The 17782-nt window shown below is 38.7% G+C and overlaps 1 long non-coding RNA gene across 3 annotated transcripts in view; it reads left to right on the forward strand.

Annotated features, from left to right (window-relative positions):
• LOC103140139 (uncharacterized) overlaps positions 1 to 7635 on the forward strand; it is a 49634-nt gene extending 41999 nt beyond the window's left edge. For 2 of the 3 annotated variants that reach the window (XR_001662513.1, XR_001662512.1), the window contains exon 5: positions 4912 to 7635. This is a non-coding gene — a long non-coding RNA (uncharacterized LOC103140139). The remainder of the gene's footprint in view (positions 1 to 4911) is intronic. The other variant, XR_001662514.1, reaches the window with a different exon arrangement.
• Positions 7636 to 17782: the final 10147 nt, after the last annotated feature.

Below are 17782 nucleotides of genomic sequence, written 5' to 3' on the forward strand. Positions count from 1 at the left end.
CACAAACTAATGGTCCAACTCTATTGGTTCTATTAGTACTTGCAAGTCGTCCAGGTACCGAAGAAGCAAATTAACCCCAGACCATCACACAACAACCACCATGTTTCACTGTGGTGTGTAGCTGTGACGGAGGAGCCGTCACGAGCCAGGACTTAATTATGAGTCTGTGTCAACATGCCCACACACAATCGCTAACTCTGTTACAGGTTAAACTGATGCGGTTCATCGTGGGTGCACACACGGTGTTCCTGCTTCAGTTTGCATCCATCCTAACCCGTTTTCACTTCCAAACATTTTCCCGGTTTTTTGTTTTCAAGCAGGGTTATTTCCGGTTGTGGCGCACCAGGAGTCATGTGATGACGTAATGACGTCATCGGAGCATGCTGAGTGTTCTCTATTAAATTGATTATTGTATTTTTGATTACAAGTTTATTTATTTTCCTTATTATTATAATTTGTTTTATATCCTTTAAGAGTTCATTTGAGTTAGAAGTAATTGTTTAATTGTTTTGTTTGCTTGATTGGTCTTTCTGTGGGCGGAGCCTGTGGCTTTAAAAGCAGGGCTCTGCGCCACAGGGAGGCAGTCTGTGGCTAGACTCCTGCCAGATCACAGCGAAGGTGATGGACTCTTACCTTGAAGGTTCTGTTGTTTTGTCTGCTTTAACCTGCCTGGATGTCCCTGTATATATATTCTTCATCTGCCACCTTTTTGCTCACTTGAAGAACTGAATAAATTTCACTAAAGTGATCTCTGGCCTTGGGCAGTCATTTTTTTGTTTGTCCAAGCATAAGAGAACCCCGTCACAGTAGCTTTCGGAAATGCTGCGTTAACTTCAAAGTAACAGGGTCCATACTCTGTAATTAGTGCACAGAATATTTCCCCAAAAGTTTTTCTCAAGAGATCTTTAAGATGTTTGTCGGCAAATATGAAATGGGCCTTTGTGTTTAAACGTTGAAACTCTCCTGTGACAACTACTCCAAGTTGTCAGACAAGTTGTGTTTGAGGGAGTTCTCGATTCTTCAGGTCAGACCGCGTTCAGGAGTGGTTTCACCTTGAACCCGAAAGTGTGGCTCTTCACAGTTAATTTGTGGAGGACAGTTGTATTATTAACATAAGGACAACAGGATTTTCTGACTCTTGCTCAAAGTGACCAGGTCGCTATGCTATGTATAACACTGCTTTAGTGTTATACATAGCATTATAAGTGAATATTTTGGTGTTTTAATGCGCACAGAAGCCACATTGGTTACTAAACTCTGAGTTGCATGAGAGTCTTTAAGTTTCCATGTTGGAATTGTAACTTCAGTTGGTCTTCGATTTTTTTTTCCCCAGTTTGAAACTTGAAATTTCTGAATACAAACGCAAAGCAGCATTCAAGTCATTTTCAAGCAGTGTGTACCTAATCTATGCAAAGAACATTCAGACAAATGTTTAGAAAGCAACGTGCAGATGACAAATTCATTTTACAGTACACAATTATATCAGAGAAGGTCACCCCTTTAAGTGACATGTTAGTTTACACAATGACTGCAGACAGAAAAAAACTGAAGAAACTGAAAGGCTAAGGCAAACTGAAAAAAACATTTGATTATAAGTTGGATTTTTACTCTTCATGGATATATTCACAACAGCCCAGCTTAAGCTCTCATCCGTTTGTCTAGAAAGTCTGGTTAGTTTGGGAAGGTGTGAATGTGCAATTGACATCTGATGGAAACTCTGGCCCGCCTAGAAACCTTGTTCTCGTTTCAATTGAAGTGAACTCTGGTATGGTTCAAATAAATATGTGGATGAAAGTGGACTAGAGACCGCTCCAAAAGCAGGAACCAAGCTCTAGCTCAGGGCATTCTGGGTAAATACAACCAAAACAAATGCAAGAGTCTAGCGCTAATGAGAGATAAGACTCAAATAAGAACTCCTATATCCAGTAAAATCTGATTCTACTCCATCTTTATTTACATTTCATGAAGAAGGAAGAAGCTCTCATGTGTTCTTTAGAGATTTTTATGTTGTTTCCTTCAGTGGTTCTTGGATCAGCACCACCACAGGTGATGGAGGGAACAGGGTTTTCTTTGGGTTCGGTTTGTTTGACACAGTGAAACCAAACTGAAAATGTAACAAATGTTGCAAACAAATTGCGTCTTCCGGACTATCAGGTGTGAAAAACCCTAAAATGTATTCCATCGGTTGGGTGGCGTTGTGTTGTCGTCTCGGTTGGAGGCGGCTGCTGTTGTTGCTAATAGCCGCAGGGCCTGCCGCTCTTTCAGGGTGACGGTATCAGGAACTTAAAGCCTGTAAATCTTCAGGAAACCTCCTTCCTTCCCTCTAATTCCTCATGACAGGCTGTCTCAGGCGATGGTTGGAAGGCCTGCGGGGCCGCTCCGGTGGGGAAGAAGGGTTTTACTCGGCGTGTGTGTAACTGTGGTCATAGCAGGACCACAGGGAGAGCCGCTGACCACAAGCGTGCTTCACCATGTGTAGCTTCCATCCCTGATTAAGTGTGCGTTTAAGTGTGTGGTTTCATGCTGCAGGTAGGAGGCAGAAACCTAAAATAGAAAGAGTTCAAACCCGAGGGGTTAAAAACCTCTAATCTGTCTCCTCTGCTTCCCTGAGTCAGTTGGGTGACAGCTCAGTATTTCGGGACACGTATTATATCTCATCTGCTCTGTCAGGCCTGCCTAAATGTTTGCAGACTCATCCTTTTAGCCTGCATCAATGTAACCTAACACCCAGCCTCTTTACAGTCATCTGCTTAACTACCTGGCTGTCCAAAGGCTTAACCTGTGTTTTAAACAAACCTATAAAATCACTGTTGGTTCCCAACACTGTTCAAACAAGACTTTTTTCTCCCCTCGGATTGGAGCCTGCAGGGGAATCCTTGGGTCCCTTTCTGTTTGATAGCGCCCACTAGTGGCTGCACAACAGTACTGTTAATGTGAGGGGATTAAAGAGGCTGTGCTCAGTCTGTCATAAAAAAAAAAGTGAGGTTAGGGGATCAGATTTGGTTTAATAATATTAATTTATACTTTTATTTTAAAAATGATCAGGATGTGCATTATTAAATTTTCTATTTATCTTAGTTTTTCCATTTTCAAATGCTTCTTTTCTTTGAGATTCCAGGTTCTTGTGGATTATTCAGCAGTGTGTGTGACCCACTCCACTGTACTGTTTCTCCTGCAACAGTGTTTACATATAATTGAGTAATTACCTGTAAAAGATAGCACCCCTGTGGCTGTCATTTTCTCATCTGAATCCCCTGCGGACCAGATATTTTACTTCAGAACAAAGGAAAAAAGAAAAAGCACAGAGATCTCTCACTTGGCTGCTGTTGTGCATAACCACCTTCATGTTGTTTCTAAATGGGCCTTGCCGGCTCTGAAATCACAGGAAACAAGAGCGAGTCTAGAAGAAATCATTTGCCAACTCTGACTAGATGACGGTTGCTCATTCAAAATTGCACAAAATCGCAGGATGATAATTTGGCGTTCCTTTGTGGGTTTCAGAATCCCACGGTGAATGGAAAGTTGTAACAGGCACATTGTGCGTACACTAGAGGCCTCACCCACAATGGCATTTCAAAGACAAACAGCAGAGCTGTGGCCTGAGTGCCACAGAGGCGAAAGTGCTCATTCTTTTTGACATACGCCGGCCAAAGTTCAGCCTAACAGCCGTGTCATTACAGTGTAAAGGGACCTTTGTGCGGCAGACCTGTCCCTGTCCTCCGTTCCTGAAAGACTTTAAATCTGCTCATCCTCTTTCTTTCCTCTCATCTCCTCGTGTAATGCTGCTTATAAAAGTGTTGCTCTGCATTGTGCAATCAGTTTAGGTGATCTCTTTGTTTCGCACAATCTCAGATATTAAGATTGTTATACAATTAAATGAGATGTTAAATTGGTTTGTAAGTTGATTTAGATATGTGTAAAACAGTCAGTCTCAGTTGGTGTTTTGAGTAAATTAAATGAACTGTTCAGTTATTTATTAAAAAGTGAGCATTTCATCATCCCAACCTACTTCCAGTGCAATTTGCACTCAAAATGAATGACGTAAACTAAAATTGAGGACATGTATTCCCAGGTTTCAGTCTTCCGCTGAGGAAATGAATGACATTCCTTTTTATCTTGCTAAGGATATTTTTGTACTAAATTCTGGAGCAATCATGTTGGGAAGGTATTTTACTCATTTCCTCTTTCATAACATGCAGATAATTAGAACCTCTAAAAATATTTCAGAGCCAGTGTAGTTTGTTGTTGAAGGACAGAATTAAAATCTGCTGAACCTGTTCTGCAAGAAAATACTGCACCTTCCTAAAGTATCCATGCTCCCTGCATGGTTTGTCGTTGTTACCTTATCACTTTATTGAAATTTTATGCAGGAGATCCACACAAAGGGGCAGATAATTGTAAAGTGGAAGAATAAGTAAGAGTATTTTGCAAATATTTTTCCAAGCAATAATAAGTGTGGTTTGTGTTTATTTTCAGTCCCTGCAAAGCAATAAGATGGGAGAACCGTTTTTCTTAAATTACAGCTCCACATCTTTTTTGTCCAAACCAGTTTTACACATGCAAAGACATTTTTGCTAATTTTTCTTTGTGAAATATGAATTTGATAAAGATCAGTCATATTAGTTGATGAGCTGTAAGGTCTCGCTACAGATTCTTTACTGGATTTAGCCCTGAACTTTGACTGGACCATATGGATTCATTTTACATAACATCACAGCGCTGACTGTTTGTTTCAGGCTGTTGTTCTGATGTAAAACTCTGCTCTATAGTTCGTCTGTTGCCGCTGTAACAAGTTTTTTTTTTTCCCCACAATTGAGCTAAATTTAGCTCCAACTAATTCTGATCCACTTTCCTTTCTCTGCTGCATGATGCTGCCACCATCATGCTTCACTGTGGGAATGACGCACGTAGTTAGAGCTCTGTCTCTTCTGACCAGGTAACTTTCTTCCACTTTGTTTTTTCTCCTGCATGTGACAAAACGTCTCCCTCTCTTTATGTCTCTTATAAAGGCCAGACCTGAGAGATGAATCTTTTTCCTTCCACTTCATATTTATGTTCTACTTTGTGTTGGTCTGTTTGTGATTGATGACAGAATGTGAAAAACTCACATTTGTAACTGGAGAGCGCTGTCCTTCCCTTTCTCTTACATTGAAGTTCACTTTTAAAATCCTATCCACCTCATGCCCTTTAAACTTGAATGTGACCTTCTTTTCCCCCCTCTTTATGCATTTTTTGGGTAGAAATCAGCTCCAAACTGGGTCTCAGTTCAGAAAGAAGTGGTAGAAGCTGGAATATTCGGTTACGGATGCATTTCCATTCGATTGTCCTAAAGGAGGGCGAGTAGAAGTAAGCGATATGAGTTGAGGGGATCATATTAATGTAACTAACACACACCATAATCCCACAGGACTTCCTTCCCATTCTCATTAGAAGACACACCCAGGATGACAGGTAACACGAGAGCACCTTTCACAGGGTCAGATTGGAAGAGGTGGGAAAAACGGGTGAGGTTACTCTCTGATTATATTCTGTCCAATATCTCTAGTTTCTCTGATTTGTTGGCGTTTTATTTCAGTTATTCTTTCTCTTTCACTTTAACACACACACACACACACAAATTATTCCACGTGAAAGATTCATTTCGAATGCAGGAAGTGCCTGAAACACGCCACATAAGCCACTGTTTTTTTTCCCCCCCCCCGTATCAGTATTTACCCGAGTTTCTGGAGTCTCGGAGGGACAGAAATATGCTCTGATGTAATGCGCGAGATAGGGATCTTTTGTGGCTGTGTTATGAATCGCAGCATAATATGAGCGAGTGCGCGGAGAGCCGCGTTGAAGCTGGGGCTGGCGTGGAGAGGAGGGGTGGGTGGATCAAGCAGTGTCACAGGAATCCACAGTGTTGTGAGAGCTCCATACCTTTCAGCTTCATTAAACCAATTTCACGCCGAGGTGAGCTAAGAGAGGAAGCTCTGAATCTCAGCTCCGGCAACAATGGTGCATTGAAGGGATGAGGCGAAAGTAAATTAGGTACCACTTCACAGATGGCAAATTAAAATCTGAAAGTTGGATAGGAAAAGTTGAGGGTAGATGATTATGTCTTTATTGTGGTTTCTCTCCTCAATCTAGAAAGCCCTCCTTTCCTTTTAGCAACCACCTTTGCCCCCACCCCACACACCCCACAACCCTCTGAGAAAAAATAATGATCTATTTCTTGTCTGGTAATTGGTTTCTAAGATGCTCCCACTCAAAGCCTGGATCTTAAATACCAAGCTGCTCATGACCCTCCTTTCAGCCACTTAATTTGCTTTAGCTTATCAGTAAGATTTCATATCCTGGAGAATCATATAAATTAAACATTAATGTCAGGCTTATTTCAGTGCGATCATTGACCTCCACTATGCATTGACCCACTTTATCGGATTTGGTGCTCAGTATTTGTAAAGGCTTTAATGCAAAACTGTGACCTAATCATAATTGGTTATATGTTATCGTAAATTGTTTTTATGAATTTTTCAACTGAATTTTGAGCATTTGCGAAAAAGAAAAAATGCTGAGTAATTCAGGGCTCAAAGTAATCACACACAAATGTTCCAGCAAGAAAATTTAAAGAGCGGGAAACAAAAGAAATAGTAATTAGAGTTTCCTTTCCAAACTGCTATCGCTGCTTTATTTTATTCACCTGATTTGTCTAGTTAGGTCTGGGCTTTGAAAAGCATTTATTTGATCTCTACAAACTCTTGGCTGAAAAATATTCCAGGCAAATTTAAATTTGGCGCACTGCCACAGTTGGTAGCATTATTGCCTTGTAGCAAAAAGCTATTTGAATCCAGTTCTGGAGGCTTTCTGATTGGAGTTTGCATGCTCTCCCTGTGCATGTGTGGGTTCTCACCTGGTACTCCAGCTTCCTCCCACAGTCCAGACATGACTGTTATGCTAATTCGTTACTGTATCGTTAATCTTAGGTGTGTGTTCATGTCTTGTTGTGGTTGGAGTATACATGTTAGCAGTACTCTTACACTGGCACTCAAACAAGGAAAGGCACGTATCCTAGCATGATTTAAAGATGGTTGAGGCCACAACTTGAACACCAGATATGGAAAATGTGCAAAAAACCTGTGTTGAACATAAGATTTATGTGTTGGGAAATGCCAAATATGGTGATGCCAGATATTTGACATATATATATATTTTCGATATCGATATATATCGCAAAATAAATATTATTACACAGCCCTATTGTCTACATGGTTGAAAGGTTCTTTGATTGGTCAATCCGATGGACCAAGCCTGACTATCATGTCTTCACTAGCCTCCTTTTTCTTTGTGTTTTGCCCAAAGAAAAATGAATTTTTCTTATCTTTGGGCTTATATTTTATTTCCAAAATGAAATAAAATCCTTTGTTGTTGTTCGATGTACTGAGATTGGGGTTGGAAGGTAATAAGAGAAAAGATGTCCAAAGAAAGATGTCTTCTGTTGTCTACTAGGGCTGTAGTGATACAATAATCTCACAATATGATACGATACACAATATTCTGCTCACAATACGATATATACTGCGATATTCAGCAAACGATACAGTTCAATACACTTTTGCGATTTTCTGAAAGATTTTAGAGGCACAGAGTGATTTTGATGACATTTTGTGACTGTTATAAAGTTGGACTGAATTAATTTAACTGAAAATTGATTAAAAGCACCAACTACACAATACCTGGCTCTGGTTGGACATGGACACAGACTTAAAGTCGGCAGCTGGACAAAATGAATCAAAGAAGTGGTGAGAAAACATGTTTCTTTTAATTGAAACAGTACAAACCGTAGCTTATGTGCATTTGTAAAGTAAATAAAGTGCACCAAGTACCCTGCTCTGAATAGTTTGATACCTTTTTAACCTTGACACTTAACATCTGAAGGAATCACTCTAAGCCTGAAGTCCTAATCACTCTCCCGGCGAAGCAAGCAGTGAGTGAGCAAGGTGACAGTTGGATGTTAGGATACTTGCGGATGGATATCGATTTTCTTCTAGGAAAGAAAATATCGATATATATCGCAAAATCGATATTATTACACAGCCCTATTGTCTAAATGGTTGAAAGGTTCTTTGATTGGTCAATCCGATGGACCAAGCCTGACTATCATGTCTTCACTAGCCTACATTATAACAGGAGCTATGGGTCCAAAAACTGAAACATTTTCAACATATTTTTCTGAGATAACTTGAGACAAGAAAAAACAGGAAGGATTATCAAAATACTTATTAACTACTGAAACATATTTCAGCAATCAGTCTTTAAAAGATCCTAATTTGAGTCGATCCATCATCATCTCCCTGGTACGGTTTGAATCTTTGAAACATGCAGCAGCAGGCGGGTCCATGAGTAGGCCTGCTCCTCAATTACTCCTCCAGTAGTAAAGCTAGTAAATGTTAATAAATACTGACAATTCAAACATAAACTAGTCAGAACCTTTAACCACCTACCCTGCTGAGTCCAGCTGATCATCATATAAAATAAACATAATTACTAGACACAGAAATTTAGCAGGGCTGCTCCTGACAGTAGCTGCTACAGATGCATAAATTTCACTTTGCAGTTTTTAAGATATATCAATCTCATTTGTCTCCAAGAATACACATCAGAGGTTACTTTTAAGAGCCACTTTAATGACTCTCTCCATTTTTTTCTCTCTGCACAAAACATAAACCGAAGTTGAACATCACTTGACTTTTTAAAATGCTCTAGTGCTTGAAGAGTAGCACAACCTATCCCTGTCTTTTGTGTGTAATCGCTGAAAAATAAGAAACAAATCAGGAAAAAATATCAGGACAATATTTGTGCTTGTGTATAATTTTCAAGTGCCTGAATGTTAAACATTCATCTGTCTGTGTTTGCTATAATTATGAGCAGAAATTAAATATCAAGTCATCATGCTAATCCAGAAGGAGACAAAGACTTCAGGTGCAGAGAAACTGGTGCATGCTTTTATTTTCAGTAGGTTGAATTATTGTAACAAATTCCTCACTGGTCTCATCCAAAACTGAGCTGCTAGAGTCCTGAACAACACCAGGACAAGAGAGCATATCACACAAGTTCTCGGATCAGCTATTGGTCAGTTTACTTTGTATTTTGAACCAGGAAATATGGAGGAAAAGCAAAATAAGAAGCTATGCAGGAACGTTAAACCAACTTAGACAAACATTGGATAGCATGCAAACAGAAACATTACTGCAGAAGCCAAATCTCAACAAGTTGATCAGGCTTCCTGTTAACTTTCTCCGAGTCTTGGATGACAACTTCGGGGGGGGAGGAGTAGTCATGGAGTGCAGGTCAACCAATCAGAGTCTAGAGAATGTGCAAGTTATGCCACATTACACAAAGCTTAAGAAAAGTATTTATTTTATCACATTCTTCAGTCTAGAAAGAACTGAGAATGTAAATAAACTCATTAAAGAGATATCAGATGCTAAATTTGTGTAAATTACAAATTTAGCATAATTTGTCAAGCTATAAGTTATATTCAGAAGATTTAGGATACTATTAGCTAAAGACAAGAGATCATTATGACTAAAACAAACAATCAAGGATACTTTAAATATAGTTGGGGGAAGTGGTTAAAAATATGAAAACATCAGATCACTACTTCTTTGTTTTACTTAACTTCAATTTTTATATTGTTTCTGAATTATCTGTCAACAAAATGCTGATATTTTAGCCAAGTTTAATGATGCATAAATAACCTAATTTAGATAAATTGGGGCCTAAAAATGTTTTCAGTTTGAAAGAAAAAATCATATATGTTGTTCAGAATACTAATTTCCTCAGTTGCCCCAACGAGTCTCGTTTGTCAGATTATAAATACCTTAAGCAAGTATTAAACATGCTTTTCATTAAGCGCACATTTCTGTTTTTAAAATTACTTAATTTGTATATGACATAATATTCTAATTGTAAATGTTATGCTTTCAGTACCTATAATTTGAAAATCATCATAACAGAAATAAAGACTTTCCAACGTCCATCTTTGTGTAACTGATCTATATAATGTGCTTTACTGAGTGATAAAGTTTTTAATGTGTAATTTATGGTGGCATTACAGCTGAAATGTCAATCAATCAAGTTTTTTGTATAGCATATTTCTGCAATAAGTGCTTTACATCATAAAAACACGCACAAAAAATAAACAATTCAAGCATTACATTTTTCCAAGTGGCATTATACATCAAAATTTTGGTCAGTGTTTAATTTATTATAGTTCTAAAGTAACTCTAAACAGGTGAGTTTTAGTCTAGATTTAAAGGAAATTAGTGTTTTGTCTGGTTTACAATAGGAACAAACTTCCTGATTTGTAAGTTTGTTCCTGATTTGTGGTGCATAGAAGCTGAATGCTGCTTCTACTCACCTGCTGGGAAATATCTTAAACGTCTACATTCATTACATTTTTCAAAATCAGTTATCTGTTATGTACATTTTTAACCTGCATTTCTCCATGTCAGTGTAAATCTGTGTTTCTGCTGTTTTTTTGTAATATTCCTTCAGTTCTTCACAGGAAGTGAACTGGTGGGGTCACTCTGGGAGCCACGCAGGCCCCACACAATGCCATGGCAGCAGCATGGCTTTCCCTGGGCCTCGCGCTGCTGCCTTTACGAGAGCCAGACAAACGGATCCCCTTCACGCCGCAAAGCCATCAACAAGGGGAACAAAGAGGGCAGGTGCTGAGGACTGCATTGAGTGCTCACCTGCACCCAGCAGGGGAATATAGTGCGTCCAGGCATGCCAAGAGGCCCTCCACATTCACATCCCCACTCACCAGGCACTAATGGGCTAAGATGGCAAGCCAAAGAGAAATTATTTCTCTTTATTATAGGCTGAAGCAAATCAGCAGCTGATGGTGTTGAATATTACAGTACATGTACCATATGCACTGTTCAGTCCAAACCAACTTGGCTTCTGCAATATCTAAAGCAGGCCGTGACAGAATGCTGCTAACTGGGCATCAACGTTTAATCGGTAACAGAAGTGAGTATGAGGGAGCTGACTCTTGGATCTGCTTTTCAGATTTTTTTGTACTGACTTGAATTTTAAATAGAAAGATGTGTTGCTGGCTTGCTGAAGTCCTTACACCCCTGCAGTATTTTACATTTGATCACATTGCGACCTCAAAGAATATATTTGATTGGAATCTTGTGTCCAGGCCAAAACAAGGAAGCAGAAAGTTGGAAAGTGGATGGAAAATATTTTTTCTATTGCATACATTTATTTCAAAGACTGCCTTTTTTTTCTTGTATTCTGTTACTGTATTTTAGTGTTACTCTCTAGTCTTTATTTCAGTAGCTCTTCTTTTGTCCTTTGTTTCCATTAACCAAATAAATGTGAAATTTTCTTAATGGAAATATGTCAATTTAGAAAAAAACATATTATTTTCAGTAGAAAGTATTTGCACTCGGAGGAGGTGGCTTCTCAACCGTATCAAAATAAATGTGTTTTGCAAAACTGCAATGGAAAATATTTTTCACGTCACAGGAGTCACATGATCAACAGCCGGATGTTACTACTGTCGGAAACAACAAAGAAGATGACAAGAAGTAGCAGAAGGATGATTTTTTTTATTTTTTCAGACACTGTGCATTTGGCTCCACCTGAGCTCTCACAGCATCGCTCAATTTATAAAACAGCGTCTGTCATTCGAATGCATTGAATCCATAGTTACTCTGTAAAATTGACAAATACAATTTTCCCAAAATGCTTGCATACGTAGCCGCTCCCAAGTACAAAGGCTTGTTGTTCCAACACCTGAATAAGACGCCGACATGAGCAAATGGCTGAATTATGGATATATCTAAAGCCATTGACTACATCTGTTCCTATCATTATTTTTTGTGACTTATCACGTGAACAAGGTTATTCACATATGATTTTAAGTTAATTTCTTATTTAACAAAAACGCTGCAACTGCAAAACTGTGTTTTAGCAGAACGCAGACAAAGATTTGCACACATTTGTAATGGAAACATGGCAATTTTCTCTCAGGTCCTCACCCATCTGCTCTGCATTCTGCTCACCTGGTTTCCATGCACTAATCGCCTCCCACTGAGTTACAAGTCAGCTTGTTTCTCTCACAAATAGCTTCCTTCTGCAATCCGTCGTCTGCTATGCGGCTTACCTGTCCTCATATCGGCTCACCTGTTTTCATTTAGTCTGCAGTCTCCATTTGGATCTGGTTCTACTCTATCACTAACCTTGAAATCGTCATGAGTCGTCATCATACTGTGGGGATGCATGTCTGTTTCAGGGATAGAGAAGCTGAGCATAATTGTTGGCAGGATGGCTGAACAATCTAACTAGAAATCATGTTAACAGTCTGCAAACAGTCTGCAAAAACTATCAGACTAGGTGAAGGTTTACCTTCCACCAGGCAGGACAACAACTGCAAACATACAGCCAGAGACGCAAAAGAGAGATTCAGATCAGTGGGGTTTCATCTCTGCACCCCAAAGATCAAAATCATCCAATTATCCAACTATTCAGGGTCATATTTTATTTTTTTTCATTAAATACACAACAATAATTGCCATTGTGACTATATACGCATCAAATTAGTCTGATTTTCATAGGAACGAATCTATAAACATAAAAGGGTGTTGTGCAATTCTCTTGTTGGCATACAATTAAAAGTTAAGAAATTCTGTGTCTTTCAAATTTAACATTTGAATTATGTATCTTTCATGAATGGCGTTAAGTCAAGGAAACAAAATCTGCATCAGCAAAACTTGGATCGAAGTTTACACAAATCTAACCACATAATCTACTTAAAAAATCACAGACAAGTCTTGAAAATAAATCTCCACAAACGCTCTGAATCCAAATTCAAATTGTAAGCTTTTTTTATTGGCGAACATTTCATTTTGCAGATGTGAGAATCTGGAAGTGACGGTCCTGTTTCCACCAGCTGTGCAGAATGTTACAGTCAATCTAATCCAATCAAGAAAGATTCACTTTGTTACGTTACAAAGCAGTCAGGTGCTGTTTATTGTGTCAAACTCTTCTATCTGAGGAACTTAAACTGGCTTTGGAGCAATAATTAATTATATACACTGTTCATATTTTTATGTAATATATTAGAAAACCATATATATCAATAGTTTGGGCTAGTTTATGTTGGTCTATTGCATAAAAACCTCAAAATTAATACTGGAGTTTTTGGTTGCAAATTATGAAAAAAAGTGAATTTGTGAATGCTTTTGCAGAAAACTGTGGCAGGCATTTGTGTGTAAGTGCATGGTTGGAGGTTTAGAAAACTATTTATGCTGTTAAGGCAAAATATAAGTGGGACCGTTGGGGATTTGAGGCCAGCGGAGAGACATATGGCAGACCTAAGCCACAGGTAGGCCTGGCATGAGGCAGGCAGGCCGCCTTTGAGCCGCCGCTCTGGATGAAGTGACAGATGTGTGGTGAATCTTTAACTCCCCACTGTCCCTGCATCTGTCCCCGCTCTCCGCGACGAAGGCTCTTCCCCCTCCTGTGAGAATAATAAGCCAGCTAAAGAGGGAGCTATCACTGGACTTATTGATTAGTCCAGCTTGCCCTGGCCGGCTTCATTTAATGACCTCTGGGAGTCATTATTGAGGAGTCATTGTCTTTGTGATCAGTTCAGACTTTCTCTTACCATATGGGAATCCTCCTGTTGCCACTTCGAGGATGAGATTTACAACCTGCTTCAACTAGTTCAACTAGACGCGTCCACTAGTTTACTGTTTGAAAATCAAAATGTTTGTTTTTGTTTGTCTTTTACAGAAAATTAGGTCATACCAGACAGCAAGTTAAAAAAGACAACATAAGGGGAAAGCATACGCTCTAATCTCTAACAGCAACCTTATTCATTGTCTCTTTTTAAATCCTTCCGTAGCAAACATATCGCTGACAAAATAAATGATACATTCCATTTTATTCCCGTTTACACGTTCTGTCTAATCTTCTCGGACGGCCCAAATGGCAGGGACAGCGTCCCACTCTGTTTCCCCACTCAGCCATGGCACTGGCAAGAGATGGTTTATTTTAATTGAAAATTAGCAAAACAAAACAAGGGCAAGAGGATCCCTGAATAGGGCCCCTTTCTCCGGGAGCTCCTGTGCCGTTGAATAATGCATATGGGAGAAAGTAAACAGCAGCCGTGGGCCTTGCTGGGGGAACAATGGGCCGCACACAGCCCAACCAGGGCGCCTGATTTTATTACTGGCCTGTCAATCCCCCCAGCCTGGGAACTGTGGGACCTAGGCCAGGCAGCAGCTGCTGACCGCTCCGCACTGACCCAACAGTCCCGGCAACCCGCAGGAGGAAGCGCTCACACCGCTGCATACCTGCGCTCTGCGCTCCGCACTGTCCACTCCTAATCTGTCTATTCACACTGTCTGACTGGACCGTCCCTTCAGCCTGATTCATCCAAACTGAAGTGAAGCAGAGGCGGGTAGAGTAGCTGCCCAAAACCTGTACTCAATATGTAGACTTCGACATATTTATGCTCAAGTAAAAGTAAACGGTAGTTATCCAAGAAATGACTCAAGTAAGAGCGTAAATGTATTTGATACAAAGGCTACTCAAGTTACTCATACATTCAGCTAAATGTATGCTAAATGTTTAGCATACACTTAGCCATACCTGGTATGCAAAATGTCCTAGCCATACATTTAGCATATATGGCTACATCATACATGCTAAATGGCTTTTAGCATGTATGTTTTGTTTCTCTAAATATTGAGTTTGGAGAAACATATTTAAAAATTACATAATCAGAAGGCCCAAATATAAAGTTATGTAAAAATTGTGGTATTTTAAAGACCAAAATGAAAATAATTTATATGAACTTTAAGAAAAAACAGGTGTGTGTGTCTGTGTCTGTTGAATCTTTGGTTAAAACAGGCTTGTTTTTTAGTCAGAAAAGTTCCTCACAGTGGGTAGAGAATACAGCAATTTGACTCAAGTAAGAGTAGCAATACTCTTAGCAAAATTATTCAAGTAAAGGTAAAAAGTACAGCATAGTAAAAAAAAAAAAAACTCCTAAAATTGTTTTTTTCCAAAAAGTTACACAAATGTAACTGAGTAAATGTAGATTGTTGCTGCCAAAGTCTGAATGTACGCTACCATTTCAAATATTCTAATGTCATAAAATTTAAATGTCAACTCTTTCAAACTGACCTCTTAAGATGTTTTATCTGCAAAATACATGTTATTTTCACTTAATAAATAGTCCCATGTTTAAGGTTCGGGTCTGTGGTCAGTGTGTCTGATTCTGAACTTTTTCCTCCCAGCAGAACATTGTTGTATGTGTGTGTGTGTGGGTGTGTGTGTGCTCCCCTGTCTGCATTGAGATTCTGGTCTTGCTTCTGGTTTCAGCCAAGTCCCGGTTGCCATGCCTACTAGCGACTGGTAGCCCAGTATGAGTAATGATGTGATGTGGCTGTGCTTTAAAGTCCCAACAAAGACCTTATTACCACTGCAGCACCTCATAACACACCATTGTTGTCAAGTGCTCCTGATATTAACCTGCTTGCTCTGGGGCTTCCTCCCTTCACGCAGGAGATGTGCGTGTGTGGATACGTGTGAGCGAGTGCAGTCGTGTAAGCATTTTTGGAGAAACTCGAATGAAAGTTGCCAGAAACCGTCCTGACTTTGCATTTTAACTTAATAGATAACATAAATAATTTGTTTGCTCTCAGATTTAGACTTTTCATCTGCCTAAGTGAGGGTTGTCCATACTTTTTGACATGTGGGCCAAAATCTTTGTACTCATGGGCCAAGAAAATGTAAAAAAAAAAAAAAAAATCATAAAATAAACCAAATAGTCATCTGAGTTGTTTAAATGTTTATTTTTTTTTTGTAGACAAGGTATCCATTGTAGATCCAAAACTTAAAAAGGAGTTAGTTTTCAAAGTCTTTCAGGCCTGGCTAAGCAAATTTAATCTCAGTTATTAAAGCAGGATTTGGGCCACTTTCTTTCAAAACGCCGTGACTGAGTTTAATAAATGAAATAAAAGCTGTTTAGGGTGCAGCAAAGTTGGCTGTTCAGTAAATGTTTCTACATAAATACTTTGTTTTACTTAAAATTTTTCATTGCAGGAAAATTATTATTTCTACCCTGATTAAAAATATTAAGTTTAATGAACAAATTAGTGTAACACTTGATCTGCATTTGGAGGCCAAAGAAATCTGTCCAAGGACCATAAATGGCCCTCATGCCTCACTTTGGACACGCCAAGCCTAGGGGGTCATAATTTATTATTATTATTATTATTATTATTATTATTATTATTTATTATTATTTATTATTATTATTATTATTATACGCAGATATAGAGCAATAGCAACAGATCATGCATGCTTCCGTTTTAAAATTTGTTGGTAATAAAGCATATATGTGTAAATAAAACAGATGTATTTATTCAAAATAACAGTAATAAATCGTCTGCTGTATGTCACCTGAACACTGAACGGTCCACAGGGCCAGACCTCTGCAAAGTGTGAAGTACCATAAAACGTGGATTGTGTCTAAGTGTGTGTGAGACACTGAGGCAGGACGATGCCACAGGATGTTTGAGTGTTTGACTTGGTTAAACAACATCCTCTGACAGAGACGCCACAGGCTGCAGATGAAGTGAGAGATAAAAACATCGGAGATCCAGGCCTTCACACCAGCCATTGTCGCTGCTTATCTCTAATGTGAGGCTTTCTGCTAATGATGAGGAGGAGAGAGGCGGAGATACAGGGAGAGTTTGTCTCAAGTAGGAACCAGAACCGTGTTGTTGTGTTTTTGTTAATTAAGCTGTAGTTTGGGGACTGCAAGCACCAAAGAAATGGTGTAGCTATTAGAAAACTGAACTAAAACTCTTTATATCTGCACATGTTGTATTCAGTTCTGTGCAAAGAGTTTCTTTTAAATTTTCTTCCAACAGCCAAGTCTTTCTTGGAATATTTCAGAAATACCCAAAGCTCTTGCCTTTCTGAGTTTTTCTTTGGACTCATATTTGTTCAAAGAGTTTGTAAACTAGACAAATTAAATAGAAAAGAACAAGTGTCAGGCTTTTAAGAAAAGACACAAACAGTATCTAAAGATAATGCCTATAAAAACATAACATATATTCCAGAGGACGATATATAATCATAATTTAATTTAGTTCCTTTTAGAAAAAAATGGAAAAACAAATGTTTGTTAATTGTGTATTTTAGAGAGAAAAAGGAAACAATCCAGCGAAGAGCTGCCACATACTGAATGTGATTCATTATCTTTCACTTCTCTTCCCACACCAGACATCCATGGAGATTTTTCTTGCAGTTTCTTTTTTTTTTTCAGATTGGCCAGATCTTATATTATTTAGCTCAGAAAAGTACAGTGAGAATTGTCTTTTTTTAAACTATACGTAACCAAATTTGGTCTGAAAATGAATTTAAAAGTGCAGCTTGTTCAGCCCATTTTTTCTGAACTCAAACAACTTTTCAAATCAATTTAAGCATCTTTATGACTTCTTTCTTTTTCCTTTTCAATTCTTGACTTTTGTTGAGACTGTCCCATCAACAGGCTGACAGGCTGAATAAAGTAGCCCTAAAAGTAGGTAACGTTTTGAGGTGGAACTTGACATTTACTTAAGTAACTTTTTTAAAATGTACTTTTAGGTCTATTTGTACTACGCTGTATTTTATACTATTACTTGAGTAATTTTATTATGAAGTATTACTCCTCTTACTTGAGTAAAATTTCTGGATTTTCTACCCACTGAATGAAAAACAAACA

The sequence above is a fragment of the Poecilia formosa genome, unplaced genomic scaffold, assembly GCF_000485575.1.
Source record: "Poecilia formosa unplaced genomic scaffold, Poecilia_formosa-5.1.2 Scaffold68, whole genome shotgun sequence".
In the NCBI taxonomy this organism is placed as follows: Eukaryota; Metazoa; Chordata; class Actinopteri; order Cyprinodontiformes; family Poeciliidae; genus Poecilia; species Poecilia formosa.